The sequence below is a fragment of the Balaenoptera borealis genome (assembly GCF_965194805.1).
Source record: "Balaenoptera borealis genome assembly, chromosome: 17".
NCBI lineage: Eukaryota > Metazoa > Chordata > Mammalia > Artiodactyla > Balaenopteridae > Balaenoptera > Balaenoptera borealis.
This window is the reverse complement of record NC_138876.1, coordinates 28,252,324-28,276,519: the sequence shown is the minus strand read 5'-3', so window position 1 is coordinate 28,276,519 and position 24,196 is coordinate 28,252,324.

Sequence of the window (24,196 nt, the reverse complement as noted above, 5' to 3'; positions counted from 1 at the left end):
TCCACAGGGTCAAGTGGAGGGTAGATCTAGAGAGGCAATCTCAACTTATCCAGCACAAAGTCTTAGAGATTTTATTATTATTATCTTCAATCTATCTAGAGATACTTTTCTTTTTTACTGAGGAATGTTCATCATCTTGTCCCCATCATCATTCAAATGGTGAGAAAAATAAAAATTAAGCACCTAGACAGTGTTGTAGGCACTGGGAATACAATCATAAGCAAAAAGACTTATGCTAATTCCCCATCCTAGATGAGCAGATAGTTTTAGTGGGGGAAGAAAAACATCCCAGAACTCCATAGATCTCCCTTTGTAGAGAGAAAATCATAAACTTTAGAATCAAACCAAAACATTGTTTTGGTGACTAACTTATTTTCACTGAGCCTCAGTTTCATCTAATAAAAGGGAATTGTGATGCCTATTTTTTAGGGTTAATGTGTAATTTAAAGACCATGTATGCACCACACTATATAGGTTCTAGCACACAGTAATTAATTATAACTTTAGAAACGGCAGTATCTTCTTTACTCAGTTTACCAATTCAAATGCTAATCTCTTCTGGAATCACCCTCACAAACAAACCCAGAAATAATGTTTTACCAGCTATCTGGGTTTCCCTTAGGCCTGTCAATTTGATGCATAAAATTAACCATCACAGACTGCAAAGCACCGAACAAAAACATTTGACATTTGTAAACACTGTAACTGCAGCTCTCTCTTCCCTTAACATCACACGTCTTTTCCATTTTATTGTACCTAACATGGAGCAGGTGGTTGGTGACAAGCGTAGCTCCGTGTTCCCAGAGGACCCAGGAAGTGGAGAATTCCTATTCTGAGGGTGTGGGTTGTTCCCAAACACTGCATAATCTGCACAGGGAGGGCCAGAAATGTGTCCACATGGAGTGAGGTCATGGAGGCAACTAGCTCTTCCTCTGTTCACTGGACCCCCTCCTGAACTTTTCTACTATTGGGTTACTTGTTAAACTTATTAAATGAATTGCACGTAGAATCACAGACTAAGGCCTTCTGGGTAATAAGCAAATAATCTTCTCATTTTTTATTAGTGGTGTATGACCTTGTTTATGAGACTTCATGCTACATGCCACAAGAAAATTTAAGTTGAAGAATCAGTACAACTATGATAAAAAAATGAAAAACTTCAAATTGTGAGGCAAAAAGAAAAAAAAAGAAACAAACTCAGCTACAATGCATAATAAGGTTATTTTAATGACCCAAACACCAGGTTGTTTTTTAACACACTGAAGAATAAACAGATGCTTTATTTTATTACAATAATTATAAAATAGAAATTTTTCTACACCGATATTTTCAAAAAGAAACCTAAGGCTGCTAAATATATCTTTTTAAAGATATTTGATTAGGTGTTAGAGCTACTTATAAGATGCCAGGTCTGTAATCCTCTTGGTTTTCATTGGTCTTCCAGCTATAAACAGTGGGTTCCTCCCCATTAAATTTAACCTTAATAAAATGTCTCACAAATGAAATCAAATTTTCAAAATTTTCGGAAATGCCTGTTAGGAATTACCTACTGATGTGCAATACCCAGCAAACTCAATTCCTGCACATCCTTTTTGTACTAAAGAATTCAGATCTCCTTCTGTAGGAAGTGGGTTTTGTATTTTTACCTCCTCTAGGCCTCTGTGAAACGGATTATAAGTATAGCAGGAGTTTATATTCACTGTGAACTGATGACTAACAAGGCTCAGGCTATGTTTGCTCAATATCCATAGAAGTCAGGCAGCATACCTAAAGAAAATAAAAGTGCAGCTTCAATCATTTGGCAACATTCTTTATTCATTTGTTAATTCACCATTCATTCATTCAACACTAATTTTTTTCATGTACAAGAGCAAAGTATTAAATTAGATAGTATAGTGAAGAGTTATATGACATGGTACCTGCTTTTAAGAAGTTCATGTTTCTGCTAGGATAATTGTGCATGACCAAACCTTCAACTAGGTGATAGTTCGAGAGCTGTTACAGAGATCCCACTAAATTTTTTTAAAAGGTTTGTATATGGGGGTAATGTCACCTGCAACATGCAATCAACTTCAGGGATTGAGGAAATGAGGCTCAGAATTGTCAGGTTCATTAAGTGTCCTTGGATATCAGCACATCCATCTTTCCTTGCAAATTGTGTCTCAGATTATTTGCCTTACATACACAGAAATGAATTATCAGGAAACTATCCACAATCACAAATAAATTTTTTCTTATACGTGTTGTGTAGTGTGACCCTATCATGTGTTATTGCATTTTATGTGCCAATATTGTGTTCCAAGGCCATGGGCATGCAGATGACATATTCTTTTCCATTCCTTCTATATCTAATATTCAATATCTTTTGCACAAATGTATGGTCAGGCCACTCAACATGGCTGTTCTCTTGCTCTCTGTAATCCCTTGCCCGACCAGTGCCTGCTTCACCTAAGCCCTACACACATGACTGACCTGCCTACGTACTTGCCCCAGGCCCCAGCTGGTGATTGTTCTCATCAAAGGGGCCAGGAGGGGTGTGCCCCTCTGCTGGTTTCCCTGGTAACTAATGAGCCCACCTGATGTCAATTCCCCTATAACTGGTAGTCTCCCTTTTCCCCAGAGTGAAGACTGCCACCATGTCCTGCATCGCCAGGACCTTGCTTCAGACGTGTAAATTCTCCCATCCATTAAACCACTGATGTCTCTGTTGCTCACTCTGGGCTCTTTCTTCAGTCTTAAAACTGAGCAAGCACAGGCCTCGTAGGCCTACAAGGCACAGCCCAACAATAAATAACACCATATAACTTTTCCCTTGTCAGGAATGTATAAGAACAGATTGCTTTGTTCTCTTATGCTATAGTGTTGACTGTTAAACAACAATGCTGTTTTTACAGAGTATAGCAAACATGGAGGCAATTTAGAGAAGATATTTTCCTCCTACTAATCTCAGAGGGGGCCAGTCAAGGTCTCTGTCCATACTGCAGCCAGACAGACTTTTATAAAAAGCAAAATTCACCTTGCTACATCTCTGCATAGTATCTGTCAACAGCGTCCAATCACTATTAGAATAAAAATCAAATTCTTTTAACATGGTCATAAGGCCCAACAGGCTCTGGTCCCTTCCTGCCTCTCCAGCTTCAGATTCCCCTTTGCCTCCTTCTCCAAGGTCCAGCCGCTCTGAACTTCCTCCATTCTTTATGCTTCCAGATTCTGGAGCTGGACTCCCTACGTTTCGGTTCTCAGTTGGCCACTTACTTAGCTCTCACTTAGCTCTGTGATCTTAGACAAGGTACTTAATATATCTGTGCCTCAGTTACTCATCCGTAAAATGGAAGTAAGAATGGTACCCACTTGACATTTTTGTTATTATGAGGATCAAATAATATATATGAAAATATCAATTTGTGCTTGTCACACAGATAGAGCTATATATAAGAGGATTCCTATTATTTGCTATTCTTGCCTAAGTGCCTTAATACATGATTTTGTCTCTGTAATGATCCTTTCCTTTAGCTAAAGTACATTTATTCATTTTATATCAGCTTAAATGTTCTGTGTCTAGAAAACATTTCCTTTCATTTAAGTTAGATCAGGACTCCCTGTTATATATAATTTTCTAGTACCCTGTATATCCTTAGAAGCACTTACCATGATAATGATTAGACAATTAATTATTAATTCTTTTAATTTTTTTGCTTGAATCCATCTCCACTGCTCCAAGGATAGAAACCCAGTCCATCATGCTTACCACTTTGTAACCCCTCCACTCTCTCACTCCCAACATATGAGCAACTCTCAATAGCTCAATTGATGAATTTCACTTGCTTTCTCTTTTTCCTCCTGTCCTCCTTTCAGAATTGATAGAAACAAGGAAAGATGTGGCTAGCACGGAGGCATCAGGAGCACTCAGGACACTTCTGTGCTCTGAAATGCACCCTGCACTGCAGCATTATGAAAGGAAAAATGACACAGTTTGGAGAGATGGTTAATAACAAACTGGGGAACAAGTTAGAAGGTAAGAAAGGGTGCACATTTCTCATAAATGAAAGAATAATTATCTCAATGGTATTCCTGAAATTGGGGCAAGTGAGCCAGTCATAAATAGCAGAAGGTACAAATGGAAACTCCTACCAAGACATCTCATATCCAACCATAGCTCTGCTCCTGGACCACAGCAAAACAGAGTCCAACTGACAAAGTATCCAAGAAACTCTTTCATAGTTTTCCCACATCTCTATAAGAACTCAAGAGCATTAGTCTTTCATCAGGAACATTTTTGTTCAATCCATTTCCTCATGTTCAACTCCTGAATGGTCTTCTCATTTATGTTTTATCTTTCCCTCACTTTCTTCTTCAAGACCAAAATCAATTCTGGTGAACTACACAAAATATATATTAGGCTATATGCTCACTTTCTCTTTCTAAGAAATGCATCTGTGTACCTGTGAATAGCTTTCTATTATTTCCATATATATTTCTTTTTTTTCTTTCCCTTTCCAATGTTTAACTGTTAAACCCAGAATGACTCCATTTATTTCCCTTTCTGATGCTTCAACCTTTCTGCACTCTCCAGTGCTAGCCAGAAGATGTCAGTCTTACAACTCAAATCAATTCTTTGTCCCTCTCCTAAATAGCCGAAAAACAAGTCAACTTCAGATACCAAGGCAAAAACCCTTGAAATGCCCTAAAAATCCAAATAACAGACATGCAAGTCTATGCACTAGGATATCCTTTATGGCACTTAAATGTATCTTGCCTATTTGGGATTTACAGCTATGTAATTGGTAGGCAATTTCTATTCACAGACCTTTTCTAAATAGCTGAAACCAAACCAGTGTTGAGACTAAAGAATCACAGAACTGTGGAGTTGGAAGGGTCTTAGAACTTTCTGCCCTCTCTACATGAATTTCTTTTATTCAAGAATGGAATGTGAAACAAAAAAAAAAAAAAAGAAAAGAATGGAATGTGATTTCTTAGTACAAACACATTCCCCTATTCATACATTCATTTATTCATCAGTTTTTTAATAGAACATATTCTGTATGCTTGGCAATGGAATAATTGCTAAGGATCCAAATGTGAAAAAGATGAAGTAGACACAATCCTTGTCCTCTGTTATGGGTTGACTTGTGCCCTTACCCCCAAAGAGGAAGTCTCCCAATACCTTAGAATGTGAACCTATTTGGAAATAGAGTCATTGCAGACGTAACTAGTTAAGAAGATGAGATCATACTGAAGTAAGGTGGGCACTTAATGCAATATGACTGGTGTCCTTATAAGAAAAGGAGAGAGACACACAGGGAAAAGATGGTCATGTGACAACAGAAGACGAGATTGGGGTGATGCACCTCCAAGCCAAGGAATGCAAAGGATTTCTGGCAAACCTCAGAAGCTAGAAGTGGCAAGGAAAGATTCTCCCCTATGTATGTTTCAGAGAACCCAGCTGACACCTTGATTTTAAACCTCTAGCCTCCAGAAGTTTATTTATTATGAGACAATAAATTTCTGTTGTTTTAAGCCACTTAGTTCGTAGTACTTTGTTATGACAGCCCTAGGAAACTAATGCACCCATAAAAAGATGATACAATACAAACAGGTAAATCTAATACATTGTAATAAGTGCTATTACAATTGAAGTATGGGATGTGATGGGAAAATATGAGAGATATACCCATCAGAGGAGATCAGCAGATCAGATTTCTGAAGGAAGTGACCCCCATTCCAAAAACCAACAAACAAAAAAGATGTCAAAGACATACCCAAGTAAATTATTGATACTATGAAGCAGTAGAGCCATTTTATAAATGGAGAAAAGCACCTAACTCTCTTACCTACCTGTAGTCCTTCTTTGCTCAGCTCAAAACTTTGGTCAACAATCAAAATATTATTAGATATGAATCTCAACTCTATTTAGTTGAGGTTTCCATTTATTAATTCTTTACAATTCTCCCTTTTGAACAAGATCTGTCTCTGAAGCATCACTGATCAAGAGTCCGGTTTTTCCAGTTTCACTGGCTTTTTGTCCCTAAATGACAGGAAATACTTTTCCTGGATGTAGTGACTCCTGTCAGAGGGAAAGAGCAAAGATTGGAAATCTATTGAGATCACGTTCAAATAACTAGGAGAGGTAGGAGAGAGAACCCTCAGGTGTTTTATCTAAAGTCCATATGTTATCAAGATCATAGGTATTGGAGATCGTTGGAAACGTTATGTCGTCATCAAAGGTTCGGTGATAAACTTCCAATAGGCCTGGTCTGGATATCCTGGTCTATCTCATCAGATGTCTTCTGCTTCAATTCCAGGAAATCTTTACTTTCAGGTCACCAGATGATGTACAGGTCCAGGCAGGGTCTGGTGTTTTCTTTAGGTGTATCATGTGAATCCAAGAGTCCATTCCCTGAAGTTTGGAAGCACTAGAGTTGGTTAGCAGTACTTGGTAGGGACCTTTCCAACAAGGTTAAAAAGAGTCTTTCTGGAGGTCTCTTTTCCAATAGACAAAATCTCCAGGTTGCAAGGCATGATACTTAAGGTCTTTGTCTCCCGACGGTGCACTGTGAAAAGATTGCTTTACAAAACATGGTTATTTTAAAGCAGTTAGGCCTTTGCAATATTGGAATATCTCTCCTTTTATCAGCTGAGGGTCAAAAGAGGCAGAAGCCAAGTGCATTGGGAATTCTGTGACTATCTCAAAGATTTTATGAGTTTCAAAAGGGGTGGATATAAGATTTAGAAGGACCAATGGCAATGCTTCTGGTCAAGGTACTTGGAGGGCCTCTACAAATTTTGCAAATGAGTATTAATAATGCATTTAGTGGATTAGACTAAACCAGAAGATTTAGGATGGAAAATGTTGTAAAACTGGCCAAACAGCACAGAATTGTCTCCCAGACCTGACCAGTAATATGGGTCCCTTGATCACTATGAATTTCAGGAGGAGTTCCCCATGGAGGGACAATCTTTTCCAAAAGGGCTTTAGCCTCAGAAGAGGGAGTAGCCTGTCTATAAGGGAAGGCTTCAGTTCAGTGTGACAACATACAGACCATGACTAAAACATTTATATCAGACTGAAAAATTGTGTGAAATCCATTTGTCATACCTAAAATGGTTCTTTAGGCACATTAAAATGTCTGGGAGCAGTACAGGCTTCCCTGGGTTGTATTTTGGACAAGTGGGACAATTGAGGTAGGCTCTTTTGCAGCCTTGTGATGTTTCCCCACAAATATTGATTCATGAATGCTATCCTATTGTCAGTAGACCAATTGTTTAATACATGTACAGTGGTGAGGAGTGGGAATTTTAGAGTCTCTGGTATGACTGGGTTGGTGTTTTGTCTAAATCAGAGCTTTCTCTTTTTATCAAACCAACAATTGGTGAATTTTCAACTTTTTTTTCTTTTCTGAGGCCAATTGTTGGTCTTTTCTAGCCAGTTTTTCTAAGTTATCATTTGGGGAAATATCTCTTTGGACCATGACAGAGGCCTGGCTGCTGTTGGTTCCCTAAAGGGCAGCATTCCTTGCAGAAATGTCAGCAAGATGATTTCCCTTAGCTTCCAGGGTGTCAAGTTTAGAATGCCCCAGAATCTTAATAATAGCTAAAGCATCAGGTAAAAGTATTGCATCCAACAATCCCTGAACATAGGGGCCATTTTTAATTTTATTTCCACTGGAAGTAAGGAAGCCATATTGCTTCTACAACATTCCAAAATTGTGAGCTACTCTGAAAGCATATCTACTATCAGTATAAACATTGGCAGTTTTGTCCTTGGCTAAAGTACAAGTTCATGTAAGACTGTATAATTCAGCCTGTAGGGCTAAAGTAGCCATAGGTGAAGATGCCTCCTCAACAACATCAACAGGAGTTGCAAGCATATCCAGCACAATATTTGCCATTGTTACCTTTTAAATAAGAACCATCAGTGAACCATGAAGTCAGCATTACCCAAAGAGATTTCCTGCAGATCATAATAAGGAGGAGTCAGGAGGTGATCCATCAGTGTTAAGTAGTTGTGAGGAGTTTCATTGGTGACAAAAGGGAGGAGAGTACCAGGGTTAAGGTTATTACAATATAAAAGTGTCATGTGAGGGGCAGTTAACGAAAAGACTTCATGGTAAGTGAGGCAGCTACCTGAGAAATGTTGAGTGCGATGAGAATTCAGAAGGACTTCTACTGTGTGAGGTACAAAATTGCTTAAAGGAGACCCCACAATGATTTTCCTCAGTGGCCTTAACCAAAGGGGCAGTGGCAGTAATGTCTCTAAGGCAGGAGGGGTATCCTCATGTCACAGGGTCCAATTACTGGCTATAATAACCTATGGGGGCTTCCCTGGTGGCACAGTGGTTGAGAATCTGCCTGCCAGTGCAGGGGACACGGGCTTGAGCCCTGGTCTGGGAAGATCCCACATGCCGCGGAGCAACTAGGCCCGTGAGCCACAACTACTAAGCCTGCGCGTCTGGAGCCTGTGCTCCGCAACAAGAGAGGCCGCGATAGTGAGAGGCCGGCGCACAGCGATGAAGAGTGGCCCCCGCTCGCTGCAACTAGAGAAAGCCCTCGGGCAGAAACGAAGACCCAACACAGCCATAAAAATAAATAAATAAATAAATAAATTTAATAACCTATGGGTCAAAGGTGGTCCCCATGTTTTTGAGACAGTACCCCAAGGGCATTCTCTTCCTTTTCATATGCAAAAAGGAAAAAGGGAATCTGATAATTGGGATGTCCAAGGGCAGATGGGTTCATCAAACTCTCCTTCAAGGTCTTGAAGACTATGCCATTCTGTTCATCCCATAAAATTGGGTCAGCAATGTTACTGTTTAGTAAAACATACATTGGTTTGGCCATAAGAGAAATTTGGGATTCATTTTCAGCAATAACCAACTAGCTCAAGAAAACCTCTCAGTTGGTGCTTAGTTTTGGGCTTTGGGAGACTTAGGACACCCTGAAGTCTGTCTGGATCCAAGTGTAGCCCTTGTTCTGATAATCAGATCAAACTGCAATTTTTCCTTGGCAACCTTAAGCCCCTGTAAGGCTAAAAGCTTTAGCGAGTAGATGCTGTCTTCCTGTGAGGAGGCTTGTAAAAAAGAGCAAAGAAGCAAATCATCCACATTTTGCAACAAAGTAGAACCCCTAGGGAACTTTATATCATCCAGACCAGCTTTCAGGATTTGTGAGATATAAGAATGACTCTCAGTAAAACCCTGAGGCATTACTGTCCAGGTGAATTGTTTTTATTCCCCAATGAAAGCAAAAAGGCATTGGCTAGCTTCATCAGCTGGAGTATTAAAGAATGCACTGCATAAATCAATTAGAGTAAAAAATTTGCTTCCAGTGGGAATGGATTTTAGTGACATATGAGGGTTAGGAAAAAAAAAGTGTTGAGGGAAAACAATGTTTATTGCTCAGAGGTCCTAGACAAAATTTTATCTTCAGCTGTTAGATTTTCTGACTGGTAAAATAGTATTACAGGGATTGTTACAAAGGATAATGAGGCCTTGAGCCTTGTAATCTTCTATTATGGACTTTATACCTCTAAGGACTGCTTTATGTATAAAATATTGATTAATTCTGGAAAGAGATTTTGAGGGATCTATTAGAAACTTAATGGGAGTTGTGCTGTGAATTTTGTCAATATCAGTTGTAGATTTTGCCCATAAGAAGGGTGGTAGCTGATTCAATAGGGACAAATAATCAGTGTTTTCAGAATCAGCTCTAGTACTGTCAGAAATGAAACAAATAAAAAATGTCAAAAGGTCATTTAATTTACTTTGTTGGTTACTTTGATGACTACTATCTAAATTCTAGAATTATTTCTCTCTTTTGGGAGAAATTCCAGCATGATACTACTCTAAGAAATCTTGGCTTAATAAATGGATAGGGTCAAAGGAACTAAGGAGAATAAGGTGTGAACACAAAAGGGAATAGGGCCTAAACAAGAGGAAATCGGTGCAGAGACAGGAACCTCCTGAGGTTCCTTAGAGATCCCCGCTATTCGAACTGTTTTAGTACTTTGAGGCAGGGGCTGCCTTAGAGTAGTGGGTCTGAGCACCAAGAGTGTGGCTTCAGTGTCAGTTAGTACTGGAAGAGAATGTTTCTCCAAGCTGATTAAGAGGGGGGATTAGGAAGAGCCCCTGTAGTTCCTCAGATCCCCATCACTGGGAATTGGGAGGACGTTAGAAGGACTGGTTAGAGGGCTGAAGCTGCCTGAAGTGCTTAAATTTGTAACAACGTCTTTTCCAACGCCTTGGCTCTTTGCGGTAATAGCAGAAACTAGAAACTGTTAGGGGTCTTTATTAGCTGGAGTTGAAGATTAAGAATTTTAGCAGTCTTTCTTTTAGGTGACTTATCTAGAAAGTGAGAGAGTTGATTTGCCAGATTGACTAAATCTGGAGTAGACATGGTTTCCCATTCCATCGTGATCCTTTTTACTAGAAGGAAAAAGTCCTGGTTCAGCCCATTAATAAACACAGAGTTAAGAGCTACCTGGGTGGAAAAAACATATAGAGGAAGACCAGAATTTTCTTTAAAAACAATCTGAAGTTGATTGTAATAGTCATGAACAGGTTTATCAGATTTTTATTAAAGCATGAATTTTGTTCCAATCAACAGACTTTGGAAAAGCCCCAGGAATTGCTTGATGAAGTCACCTAGCAATTGCAGATCCTGATCAAATAATAAGTTAGCAAGCTGGTCTCCCAGTTGTAATTCTAGAGACTTTTCAGGATTTTCCCAGCTAGCAGTTTTCATCCAATGCTGGGCCTGGCCTTCACAAGCATATGAGCTAGCTGATACAAGTCAGAGAAACCAGGTTGATAAGTTCGAATGACTACATTAAATTCCTCAGCAAATCAGTGAGAATCTTCAGTTATTTGGGGAAAATCTTTGACTATTGCTTGCTTTAGTTCAGGGATTATAAGAAATTAAGGGTTTAGCTTCTGGATCCTCAGAGGCTTAATTTTAAAGGGACAGGTTCTGATAAGTTCAGAGGAAAAGGGAGTGAGGAGAGTTTCAGAGAAAAAGAGATGTTCAGTGAGAGAATTAGTATGGGGAACTGAGGGTATAGTTGCATAGGCTGCGTAGAAGGAAAAAGGAAGATAGCACCCGAGGCGGGGCCTGAGACGAAAAGCCAAGGAAGAGGAGCACAAGCCTTCAGAACCCATTTTATACTTCTCTAATTGTTTGTTTGCCTCAGTTAATCTTAAAATCTTACTTTGCACAGAGGCAATTTTAGGGCCCTAATAACATTGGAAGCTCAAAATACTAATCAAAATAGGCATTTCATTCAGCTTTGGAAATTTTAGAGCTGTGGTAGTCCAATTCAGTTTTAAGAAAAGTAAGTTTGAGGATTTCAAAAGTTCTCCATAATGGCCATTGATATTCGAAATATATATATATTTTATATATATATATATAAATATATATATTATAAAATATAATATAAATAAAATATATATTATTTTAACTGGCCTATAAAATAGTTCTATTCAAAACTATTTTCAAAATTAAATTTTTTCTAAAGTAAGAATTTTAAATTCTCTTTAAAGTAAGAATTTTTAAAAAGTACATAAAATGTAAAATAAAGCAAAAATTTTTTAAATTTCTTTTACAGTGATTATCTTATGAATAGAATATAAGCAGAGTAATTGTGTACATATTCATGCACTTTAATCAGTTTCTTATCTGTGTCCATTTTTAATATTGTTACTGGTATTTTCTGAAAATTATATTTTTTCTATATGGTAAATTATTTTCATTTTTAATTGCCTGCAACAGTTTTTAAATTTGCACTTGAGGATTAATAAATTTGATATTGTTGTCTCTTCTCTGTAAAACATAAAGTTTTAATTGAGGAAAATCTTTCTCTATTATTGCTCCATTACCTAATAAGCTTGGAAAAATTCTACTGAATGGAAAAAAATTCTGTTATTTTTTAAATGTGTAAATATTTTAGCCCAAACATTTTCATAGATATTATCTTTTTTCCTCCATTTAGAGTATCTTTCTTCAACAAATATTCTTACAGGATAAAACCTGAGAAGTAAATTGTTACTATTTATGATTCTCTTGAATATTTCACAAAACATATATGATGTAAAATAACAGGCCTTCTCAATTTCATTTCATTTTGATGCAAAATATACATACATCTGATTAAAAATAGCAGCTCCATCAAAAGATTCTTCTAAGTTGAGATACTCAAAAGTGCAATTTTTGAAATTCAAAATTAAATCTTGCACATTGAGCTCTAACAAGTTAACTTATCGTTTCTCTCTTTTTCAAGGATAAATTTCACTATCTTACTGCTTGCAAGCTTTGTTTTCAATAATTGTAATATGCTGAGAGCTTCAGACACTGGACTTTTTTGGCACTCCATTTATGAACATGTTGCTTAAAATTTTCTAACTAATTTGGAACAAAATGCAGTCAGAATTTAGAAAAGTCATTGTAGGACATAAGTTATTGTGCAAAAAGTTATTCAGATGTTCAAACATAAAATATGATTGATATTAGGTACAAGGAGAGAATACTATAAGCCGTGCTATTATACTTTTTGTAGTAGACATTGGTTTCATTAAAATAAAATTTTTAGCTTCATTACTCTTACTGGTTTGTACAAATGTATTTTTAAATTTTAAGCATAGGTTCTATTTTGATTGATAAAATTTTAGAGCTCATTTGGATACTAACGAATTAAGGCAGAGGCTGGCAAACTACAGCCCTCTGATCAAGTCTGGAACTCTGCCTATTTTTATAAATATAATTTTATTGGAACGTAGCCATGCTCTTTTGTTTATGGATTTTCTATGGCTGCTTTTGCAATAAGCAGCAGAGTTGAGTAGTTGTGTCAAAAACTATACAGCCTACAAAGTCTAAAATATTTACTATCTGGCAATTTTACAAGACATAAATTTGCCAACTCCTCAATTAAGCGAACAATATAATGAATTCCAAGTTTATTTCTGTGTTATGAGTTTCTTAATTGAGTATTAATATTTTTTACAACGATGCTATATTCTACCAAAATTTGTATTCATATTTTTCCCCACAAAACAAATAACTTTATCTTTAATGATAAACTTCTTAACTGAATGTACAACAGCATTCACAATATGACAGAATGATCTTCCAGGAGTCTAACATTGATTCCATGAAATAGATGGAAAAAAGTCAACTGGTTATTGGAATTAACTAATTTTTCTATTTAAAGCAGTAGATAACTGTCAGAAGTAGACTTAGACAATTTCAGTGGTTGGGAGGCTTACCAAGGTGTACCCTTGGGATCAACACCTGTGGCAGAGACAGGAAAGAAGCAGGATTGGGCAAATGACGAAGTCAGGTTGGCCCAAAGATAGCCTCTGCCACCTCATCAGACTTATTCTGCCTTGGGCCAAAATGGCTGGTCCTTTACACCACTGCCTTGATCAGCACTCCTGGGACATGTGTGACCTTGCCCAAGCAGCTCTATGCAGCTGAAGCAATCCCCGAAGGGACTGACAACTGTAAACTGTCTTCCAGTAGCTGCCCTTCCAGTAGCTGAATTAATAAGTCCTTCCTTGAAGGGGAACCCAGGAACTGCATCACCATGTTATGCTCATCCACTTCTTCATACATGTCCAGAAAGCAGCTCCTCCAGGATTCTGGTGGGCCTCTCTACCTAGGGAAAACTTAGAAAAGGAAGGTTAATGGTGCTGGCTATAAACCCTGCAGCTGTGGCTGATCTAAGTGTCACAACTGAGACTCATTGTCTTTTTCTTTTACTACCCATTCCAAATTCCCCTTATCCTCAGAAAGCACCTCTGGCAGTCTTGGGCTGGCTACAATGTACTTTTCAGACTGAGGTTGCCTGAGAACTGTCATTTTCCATCAAAATTGGGCAAGGGAGTACCAAGTGTGCCCAAATGGATCATCTAGGTGTCAATAACATTCCTCCATAGTGTAATAGCAGCCCTTCCTCCTGCTGATGATCAGAGTCAAACATCTTTGCCAAGATGGTGACTCCTCTTCTTGTTTGATGACCTTTGGATGTGAGGAGTATGAAATACCCAGACATCAATCATAGCTTTTCTCTGCCCCCTTGCCAAAGTATTCTCCCTTAAGGGACCAGAATTATAAACCTGAAAGACCCAGCATTGCTGTGACAGAAGGCACAAATTCCTGCAGTTGGTCATTGGGAATGTGGGAATGATGATAAGTAGAGCCACTCCTGCTTCTACGCCTTAATTCCTGAACCATCATTTTCTTCCTATGGAAGACATATTTCCATATAAAGTTCTTTAACTTAAGGTATATACAGTGACCTGGAGGATGATGCCCCATACTAGTAAAAGTATCACCTCTAAACTAGCACTTAAGTTATGCCTCTATAAGACTGTTTCCAACACTCTATCAGGTAGCAGCTTCTGGGTGGTGTGGTATGTTTTATGACTAGTAGATTGTATTGTCATGGGTCCACTCCCATACCTCTTTTTCTCTAAAGTGTATTCCTATTCTGATAAGATCCTTTGCTGGTAGGTCAGACACGCCATATACCTTCAGAGAGTAGGGTTGGTTGAGGCTCTTTAGGCTGAAAAGGCAAACCTCTACCTAGGATGTGTGCTGATTCCTGCCTGAATGAATCATTGGCTCTTCCAAGGTGGAAGGAGCTCAACATACTCACCACCAAGTGGCCCATTGTTCTACTTGAGGGATGATGTCATATGAGAGACTTAATGTTGGTCTCTGTGGCTAGCAGGTTAGAAACACAGCAGCAGAGGCTAGATCAGCCTTGGTAAATTGGAGCCCATGTTGTCAAGTTCGTTTATAGCTACCATGACTAATCCATTCATGCAAATAATGGCAAAGCCTAACTTACATCCACTGACTAGGGGGAGGTAAGAGAAGTGCCTGGGGCACAGAATTTAAGGAGGCACTCACTCTAGGGCTGTGCAGTGCAGAGTAACAGCTAAGAGTGAGTGCCTCCTTATATTTTTGCACCCTAGGTGCCTCACTTGCCCTATGCTAGTTTCAGCCCTGCCTAAGTCATTTTGTTTGCTTGGTTGTTTAGTACACCTTCTATGGTAGTTACTTTCTGGTGAGTATTAACATGTGACAGACGTATCGATTCACTTTGCACCCATTCCCATATGGCCATCTACGTGCCTCTATCTCAGACCTCCTTATCTTCAAATTTCCAATCTTTCTCCTTCCATACGTATGATCAACCAGCAATGACATTCTCCACTGTCCATGATCCACTTTCTGTTAATCTCCTAATGTTGGGTAAGTTCTCTGTCCAACAAAGTGGATGACCTCTGCACTATCCATTAAAAGGGTTATCCTCTCATCTCTGTCTTTCAGGGCCACCCCTGATTAAGCCTTGAGTACAGCCACTGTCCATTTTAGGCTTGCATCCAAATACCAAACTGACTCATCTGTCGAGAACTCAGGCTTTTGTTCCTCCATTAACGTGTCATAAGAGATACCCTATAAGACCTTAAGTATGAGTTGAAAGAGGGGTGCTGGTGCAACAGTGTTGAACATGAGAGTCAGGGCTACCTGCTTGTGTAGTTTGTTTGTGCCCTCTCATCCCACTCATGCTCCATCCTGGATGTATCACTTCCATCTGACAGTGAATTGTTGCTAGGCCTGCTCAACCTTATGACTTAGCATGACGTTGTCTACATAGTTGATCAATGTGATGTCATGCGCTAAGTCCAGTTGGTCCTCATGGATGTCTGCCAGTTTTGAGTGGTGGCCTATAGGAAAGGGTTCTGCAGGAGGTTCAGGTTGAGGTGGAAGAAATCTTGCCATGTGTGCCATACAGACCTGACTGTATCAAAGTCACCATGCTTACTAGGCCAGATACACAAGAAGTGGCTAGTGCTTTAGAGTGATTGTTAAAACACATGAGATTCAGTTGCTGGAGGGATAAACTTTACAGAAATCTAGAGGCCTGACACATCAGTAAAAGTTTTCAGGGGTTCAGTGGTCAGGGGCACTTTGAGACATCCTATCCAAATTAAAGGACAAATTTTGCACTGTGCACTTCCTACCATGGAGAATAAAACAAAACCTGATGGGGTCCTTCAGATTCTGGTGGCAGCATATTCCACACTGGGATGTTCTGGCAGGATATCTAGATGATCCAGATCTCTTTAGATTCCCCTTATGACAGAGAGCAGAAAAGTTAAGCTAGTCCAAGGTCAAAACCTTAGCTGTGTACAATTTTCTGTTCCATTGGAATACCAACTGTTTCTGATCCTCTTCTTTCATAGGAATGCTGCAATACCTCAGGCCATATAAATCTGCTCTAGCAAAATACCAAGTCACAACAGCTGTAGGCAGGTTTATTAATTGGTTTGGCTTTCAATAGTCTATATTTATTCTAGTTTCTGCATGGGTCAGACTGGAGAGTTAAGTGGAGATATGATAGGGAGCAGCACTAAGAGATGGGACTACTTTATGCCATCCTTCTCCTCCCCCTGATGCAGTATTTATTACGTTGGTTACAAGAGATAAAGCATTAGATGCTTCCACTTGGCCTTACCCACTATGATATAATCCACAGGTCAAATATGCAATATGGGGATTGTGCCACCTCCCAAGTATTTCCATCCCAAATAAATATTATGGAACTGGGGAAATGATCACCAGGTGCACCTGTGATCCCAGTGGACTGTGAGACAAACTTTAGATAAAATCTCATTTATCACATGGCTACTATATGCTCTCACTATAACCAGAGGGTAGGATGGGAACATGATGATGCTTTGGATCTCCTGGTATCATTGTGTACCTAACAGTCTTGAAAATGTTTGCTTATTTCCCTTTTTCCAGTGTATACTTATCTAAGTAAATGGCACAAGTGCCTTTGGGGAAGAACTGGGTTAATCATTATCATGTGCATTTGCTGTGGTTCCTTCTTCCTAGGAACCCAGCCTTTTTTCAATCAGTGAGTTCTGAGTGGAAAACAGCCTAAGGTCTAGAAACTGGGTGAGAGATTATTATTCTTTTTTGAGACAACTCCCCTCAGACTCCTGATCACCCAGCCTGATCTTTTCTGATGGTACAAATTGACTTGTTCTACTCAAGCCCTCAAAGAATTAGATTATAAAAGATGATGCCCACCGGCATTGGTGAGGGCAAATCTTTACTCAGTCTACTGCTCCAAATGCCAATCCCTTCCAAAAACACCCTTACAGACAAAGCCAGAAATAATGTTTTACTAGCTTATCTGGGCATCCTTTGGCTCAGTTAAGTTGACACTTAAAATTTACCATCACACAGGGGAAAGCCATCAGTAAACAAGCCAGCTTAGCTGTCCTCAGGGGAGTTTTGAACTTTAAACAACACATCATAAATCCCACTGCCCTTATCTTGGCCAAGAGCCAAAGTCAGGCACCCAGGCATCCTCAGAAAGAATCAAAGAACAGTCTCAGTTCTCTATATAGATTCTCAGCAAATGCTTGTGGGTTTATTAACAGGTTCATTTACTGAATAACATGATTTGGTCACATTTTGAATCCATTTATGCCTACATAAAGCTATGAGAGATATTTTTTAGCCTCTTCATAAACCCTTAAAATAGTCAGTTCCCTCAAGTAGAGAGAAGATGATTTGATTTCACATCCCAAATCTCGAGTTACTTCTCTGTTGGCTCTCTTCTTAGAAGAGAGTGAGATTTTAATCCCGTTGTATATATATCATTTCATAAGACATGATTGCCTTTTTGTCTTTAATGCTTAAATTTAATAAGTTATTTTAAAGTCTTAGATTATCAAAGACATAATAATAGCCAGTGTGCAAATGCAAAGTGTCTTCACTTAGAAGCTTGAAATTGCCTTTTGCCTGAAGATGGTACTACTACCAAGAACATGCCACAAAGTATTTATTCAATGATAACTATAAATCCAGACATCTCATTGTTATAAATATAGATGCCTGGCAAATGCATGACCATTCAAGGGTTCAGTTTGTATAATACATTGGTGTAAAATAGGTGCTCTCTGAAACTAGAGGAGTAGGTCTAACTACTTTTGTCCTGGAACAGCATGCCCTAGTCATATGTAAATCAATAGACTAAAAAAGCTCTGTGAGGATAAAAACCTTGTCAATCTCATGTATGGTTGTATCTTCAATGCTCAGCATAGTGATGGCACAGAATAGACATTCAATGTACATTTATGGAATTAGTGAATGAAAAAAGAAAAGAATGAATAAAGCCTTGCTTACAATTGTGGCTTAAATCTTCACTCAAGTTGAGGCCAGAGATTCTAATTTTCATTTTCTTGGAGAGAACTCAACAAGACCCAGCTGGTCTTTTTATGGGGCATTAGAAGTGGCTCCAGAGGCATCTAGCCAATTCCACCCCATAGATGGAGATGTTTAACACCATCAGGGTACCACATTAGTGAGTGGAGCAAGTTTTCAACTTTACCCAAGTTCTGGTAGAGGCATGGTAAATGCAGCGATTGAAGAGATAATGATTTTGGCAAAGGAAAGAATAAAAATAATATCCTTTTAAAATGTAAATGCAAACCTCTGCCTATCCTCACCTCTCTAATGTCTTCCTTTCACACGTAAAGTCCAAAGTTCTTACTCTGATCTGCAAAGTCCCACATGATCTGCCTGCCACCCCCCTCCCAGCTTCCTTCTGACCGTATCTCTCAGAGCTCTTCCCCATGCTCAGTGCTCAGACTCACTGGCCTTCTTGCCAGTTTTCAAACATTTCAAGCACGTTTGTAATCTTGGTGTCCTCTGTCTATACTCTGAACTCTTCCTCCAGGCCTCCGCAGCAGTGGCTCCCTGGCTTCCTGTAAGTCCCTGCCCAAATGAGATACCTCATCAGTGTGGCCTTTTCCGGATAGACATAGCATCTGTGACTCCTGGGTATATTATAGATTTATTTACCTACTTGCTTATTATTTGAAATCCCCACCAGGATGTACATTCCTCAAAAGCAAGAAAGGCAGGAACTTTGGTTTTTGGCGATGTTTTTTGCTTTTGTTTGTTTTTCTTATGTTCTTTCCCCAGTTCTTAGAACAATGGCTACAACACACCAGGCACTCCATAAATACTTGTTGAATAAATAAATGAATGACTAAAGAGATGGATTAATGAATGTCATGACTGCTGGGTAGGCTCTAAAACAGACAAAAGGAAAATTTCCCTGATGTCATGTAAATTTCCCTGAACCATGACAACAAACATGAGAGTGATGGGGAGAAAAAATAAACATTTTTCTATAATTTCCCTTTCTTCAGATACACTTGACCTTTCTTTGTGCTCAGGGGTTGTGTCTCTGAAATGAATATTGATGGACAGTTCTTGGTACTGCCCCAAACAGTTCAGATACTTGAGGCTAATTAACACTACATCCAGTAATGCTGATACAGAGCAGTAGATTTATAGGAGAAACAGTTTAAGGCCAAAACTTCATGCCTTTTCTTGACTGATAGTATTAAAAACTTAACAAAAAGATAAATAACTATTTGTTTTTCTAAAAAAAGAAAAGAAAAATATACCTTTAGTTAATTTACTATTGTTAAATATTCTCAACAACAATTCCTTGAAAAATTATTAAAATTTCACTGGGAACAGAAACATATTTGCATTGGGCATTATCAGAATTACTAAGAAGCAATGGTAAAAAGAAATTCAGCATTTTTTATAGTGATAGCCAATGACCAAAATGATTCCATATTTATAAATCCCTTTTAGATATAACTTTACTTTGTTAAATATAAATAACAAACCATTCCTTTAATTTTTCTTCCTTAATAAAGGAGATAATTGTATTTGAAGCAGATGTAAATAATGAGAACTAAGTTATTTTTCTTTTTTTTATTGAAGTATTTTATTGATTTACAATGTGTTAGTTTCAGGTGTACAGCAAAGTGATTCAGCAAAGAATATATATATTCTTTTTCAGATTCTTTTCCATTACAGGTTATTACAAGATATTGAATATAGTTCCCTGTGCTATACAGTAGGTCCTTGTTGGTTATCTATTTTATATGTAGTAGTGTCTATCTCCTAGTCCCAAACTCCTAATTTATTCCTTCCCTACCCTTTCCCCTTTGATAACCATAAATTTGTTTTCTATGTCTGTGAGTCTATTTCTGTTTTGTAAATAAATTCATTTGTATGATTTTTTTAGATTCTGCATCTAAGTGATATGATATTTGATATGATATGTGTCTTTCTCTGTCTGACTTACTTCACTTAGTATAGGGTGGGCCAAAAAGTGCCTTCGGTTTTTTAAGTAAAAATAAAAGACACATTTTTCATTTTCATCAAGAACTTTATTGAACAACATATTCACCCTTTTTTTCCATTACCTTCTGCCATTTTTCAGGCAACGTCATAATTCCATCTTCCCAAAACTTTTTATCTTTTTGAGCAAAGAACTGTTTCAGGTGCCTTTTACAGTCTTCCAGGGAATTGAAATTTTTTCCATTAAGAGAATTTTGTAAAGACCGAAGTAAATGGAAATCCGAAAGTGCAATGTCTGGTGAATACGGTGGATGAATCAGAACTTCCCAGCCAAGCTGTAACAGTTTTTGCCTAGTCATCAAAGAAACATGAGGTCTTGCGTTATCCTGATGGAAGATTATGTGTTTTCTGTTGACTAATTCTGGATGCTTTTCATTGAGTGCTGCTTTCAGTTGTTCTAATTGGGAGCAGTACTTGGAATTAATCGTTTAGTTTTCCAGGAGTAGCTCATAATAGAGGACTCCCTTCCAATCCCACCATATACACATCACCTTCTTTGGATGAAGACCAGCCTGTGGTGTGGTTGGTGGTGGTTCATTTCTCTTGCCCCACGATCTCTTCCATTCCACATTATTGTACAGTATCCACTTTTCATCACCCATCAGAATTTGTCTTAAAAATGGAACATTTTCATTACGTTTAAGTAGAGAATCACATGTGGAAATATGGTCAAAAAAGGTTTTTTTCCCTTAACTTATGTGGAACCCAAACATCAAAGTGATGAACATAAACAAGCTGGTGCAAATGATTTTCAACACTTGATTTGGATATTTTGAGTATGTCAGCTATCTCCTGCATGGTATAACATTGATTGTTCTCAATCAATGTCTCGATTTGATCGCTATCAACTTCAACTGGTCTACCCGCCCGTGGAGCATCGTCCAAGCGAGAAATCTCGAGCATGAAACTTCGCAAACCATTTTTGACACATTCAATCAGTCACAGCACCTTCTCCATACACTGCACAAATCTTTTTGTGCATTTCAGTTGCGTTTTTACCTTTCTTGAAATAATAAAGCATAATATACCAAAAACGTTGCTTTTTTCCCTGTCATCTTCAATATTAAAATGTCTACACAAAAATTCACCAATTTTGATAAATCTTTTTTTAAATGCATGCTGATATGACAGCTGTCACATACAATCTAACAAAATTGTTTCAAATGAAGTTGAAGACAACTAAGTGCTACTAGAGCCATCTTACGGAAAAAAACGTTCAAACCTTTTGGCCCACCCAATGTGATAATCTCTAGGTCCATCCACGTTGCTGCAAATGGCATTATTTCACTCTTTTTTAAGGCTCACTAATATTCCTTTGTGTATGTGTGTGTGTGTGTGTGTGTGTGTGTGTGTGTGTGTGTGTGTATACATACCACATCTTCTTTAGCCACTCATCTGTTGATGGATATTTAGGTTGCTTCCATGTCTTGGCTATTGTAAGTGGTGCTGCTATGAACATTGGGATGCATGTATCTTTTCAAATAAGAGTTTTCATCTTTTCTGGACATATGCCCAGGAGTGGGATTGCTGGATCATATGGCAACTCTATTTTTAGTTTTTTAAGGAACCTCCATACTATTCTCCATAGTGGCTGTACCAATTTACATTCCCACCAACAATGTAGGAGGGTTCCCTTTTCTCCACACCCTCTCCAGCATTTATTATTTGTAGACTTTGATTATGGCCATTCTGACTGGTGTGAGCTGACACCTCATTGTAGTTTTAATTTGCATTTCTCTAATAATTAGCGATGTTGAACATCTTTTCCTGTGCCTATTGGCCATCTGTATGTCTTCTTTGGAGAAATGTCTATTTAGGTGTTCTGCCCATTTTTTTATTGGATTGTTTGTTTTTTTGATATTGAGCTATATAAGCTGTTTGTATATTTTGGAAATTAATCCCTTGTCAGTCACATCATTTACAAATATTTTCTCCCAGTCCATAGGTTGTCTTTTCATTTTGCTTATGGTTTCCTTTGCTGTGCAAAAGCTTTTAAGTTTAATCAGGTCCCATTTGTTTATTTTTGCTTTTATTTCCATTACTCTAGGAGACAGATCCAAAAAGATATTGCTGCTATTTATGTCAAAGAGTGTGCTGCCTATATTTTCCTCTAGGAGTTTTATAGCATCCAGTCTTACATTTAGGCCTTCAATCCGTTTTGAGTTTATTTTTGTGCATAATGTTAGGGAATGTTCTAATTTCATTCTTTTACATGTAGCTGTCCCATTTTCCCAGCACCACTTATTGAAGAGACTGTCTTCTCCCCATTGTATATTCTTGTCTTCTTTAATGAAGATTAACTGAGCGTAGGTGTGTAGGTTTATTTCTGGGGTGTCTATTCTGTTCCTGTGATCCATATGTCTGTTTTTGTGCCAATACTATGCTGTTTTGATTACTGTAGCTTTGTAGTATTGTCTGAAGTCTGGGAGGTTTATGTCTCCAGCTTTGTTCTTTTTCTTCAGGATTGCTTTGCCAATTCTGGGTCTTTTATGGTTCCATACAAATTTTAGGATTATTTGTTCCAGTTCTGTGGAAAATGTCATTGGTAATTTGATAGTTATCATATTAACTCTGTAGATTGCTTTGGGTATCATGGCAATTTTAACAATATTAATTCTTCCAATTCAAGAGCATGGGATATCTTTCCAGTTCTTTGAATCATCTTCAATTTTCTTTATCAATGTTTTATAGTTCTTGGCATATAAGTCTTTCACCTCATTGGTCAGATTTTTTTTTTTTTTTTACATGATTTTAAAAGGCATTTTTTTTTTACTTTCTCTTTCTGATATGTCACTGTTAATGTAAAGAAATGCAGCAGATTTCTGTATGTTAATCTTGTATCCTGCTACCTTGCTGAATTTGTTTATCAGTTCTAATAGTTTTTGTGTGGAGTCTTTAGGGTTTTCTATATAGAGTATCATGCCATCTACATATAATGACTATTTTACCACTTCCCTTCCAATTTGGATACCTTTTATTTCTTTTTCTCATCTGATTGCTGTGGCTAGGACTTCCAATACTATGTTGAATAGAAGTTGTGAGAATAGGCATCCTGTCTTGTTCCAGATTTTAGCAGGAAGCCTTTTACCTTTTCACTGTTGAGTATTATGTTGACTGTGGGTTTGTCATAAATGGCTTTTATTATGTTGAGTTGTGTTCCCTCTATACCCACTCTGGTGAGAGTTTTTATGATGAATGGATGTTGAATTTTATCAGATACTTTTTCAGCATCTATTGGGATGATCATGTGGGTTTTGTCTTTTCTTTTGTTGATGTGGTGTATCACATTGGTTGATTTGCATATGTTGAATCATTCTTGTGACCCTGGGATGAATCCAACTTAATGACGGTGTATGATCCTTTTTATGTGTTGTTGGATTCAGTTTGATAATATTTTTTTGAGGATTTTTGCATCTCTATTCATCAAAGATATTGGCCTGTAATTTTCTTTTTTGGTAGTGTCTTTGTCTGGTTTTGTTATCAGGGTGGTGGTAGCTTCATAGAATGACTTGAGAACTAAATTTTAACAAATATTTACTACTACCATTAAGAACACAGATAATACTTATCAAGTCATGCTCTGTGCTAGGCATTCTTCTATGTTATTTTAATGCACTAATTCATTTAATCTTCACAACCACCTAGTGAGATAAAAAATATTATTATTCTCATTTTAAAAGAGGAGATGAGGAAATGAGGAAATGAGATATAAGGGAACTGCATACAAAGAAGTGCCCATAAGATGGAAATGGTTTAATAAATTATTGCATATCTACTCCACAGAATATGATCCAGACATTAGGAAGAATGAATTCGAGCTATACCAATTGACTTAGAGGAATTTCCATGAAGGGTTGTTGCATTAAAATAGCAATGTATAGAAAACTGTGAATGATATGGCCCTATTTTAATAGAACAAAAACAAATGTCCCATATATTTATTCATTGT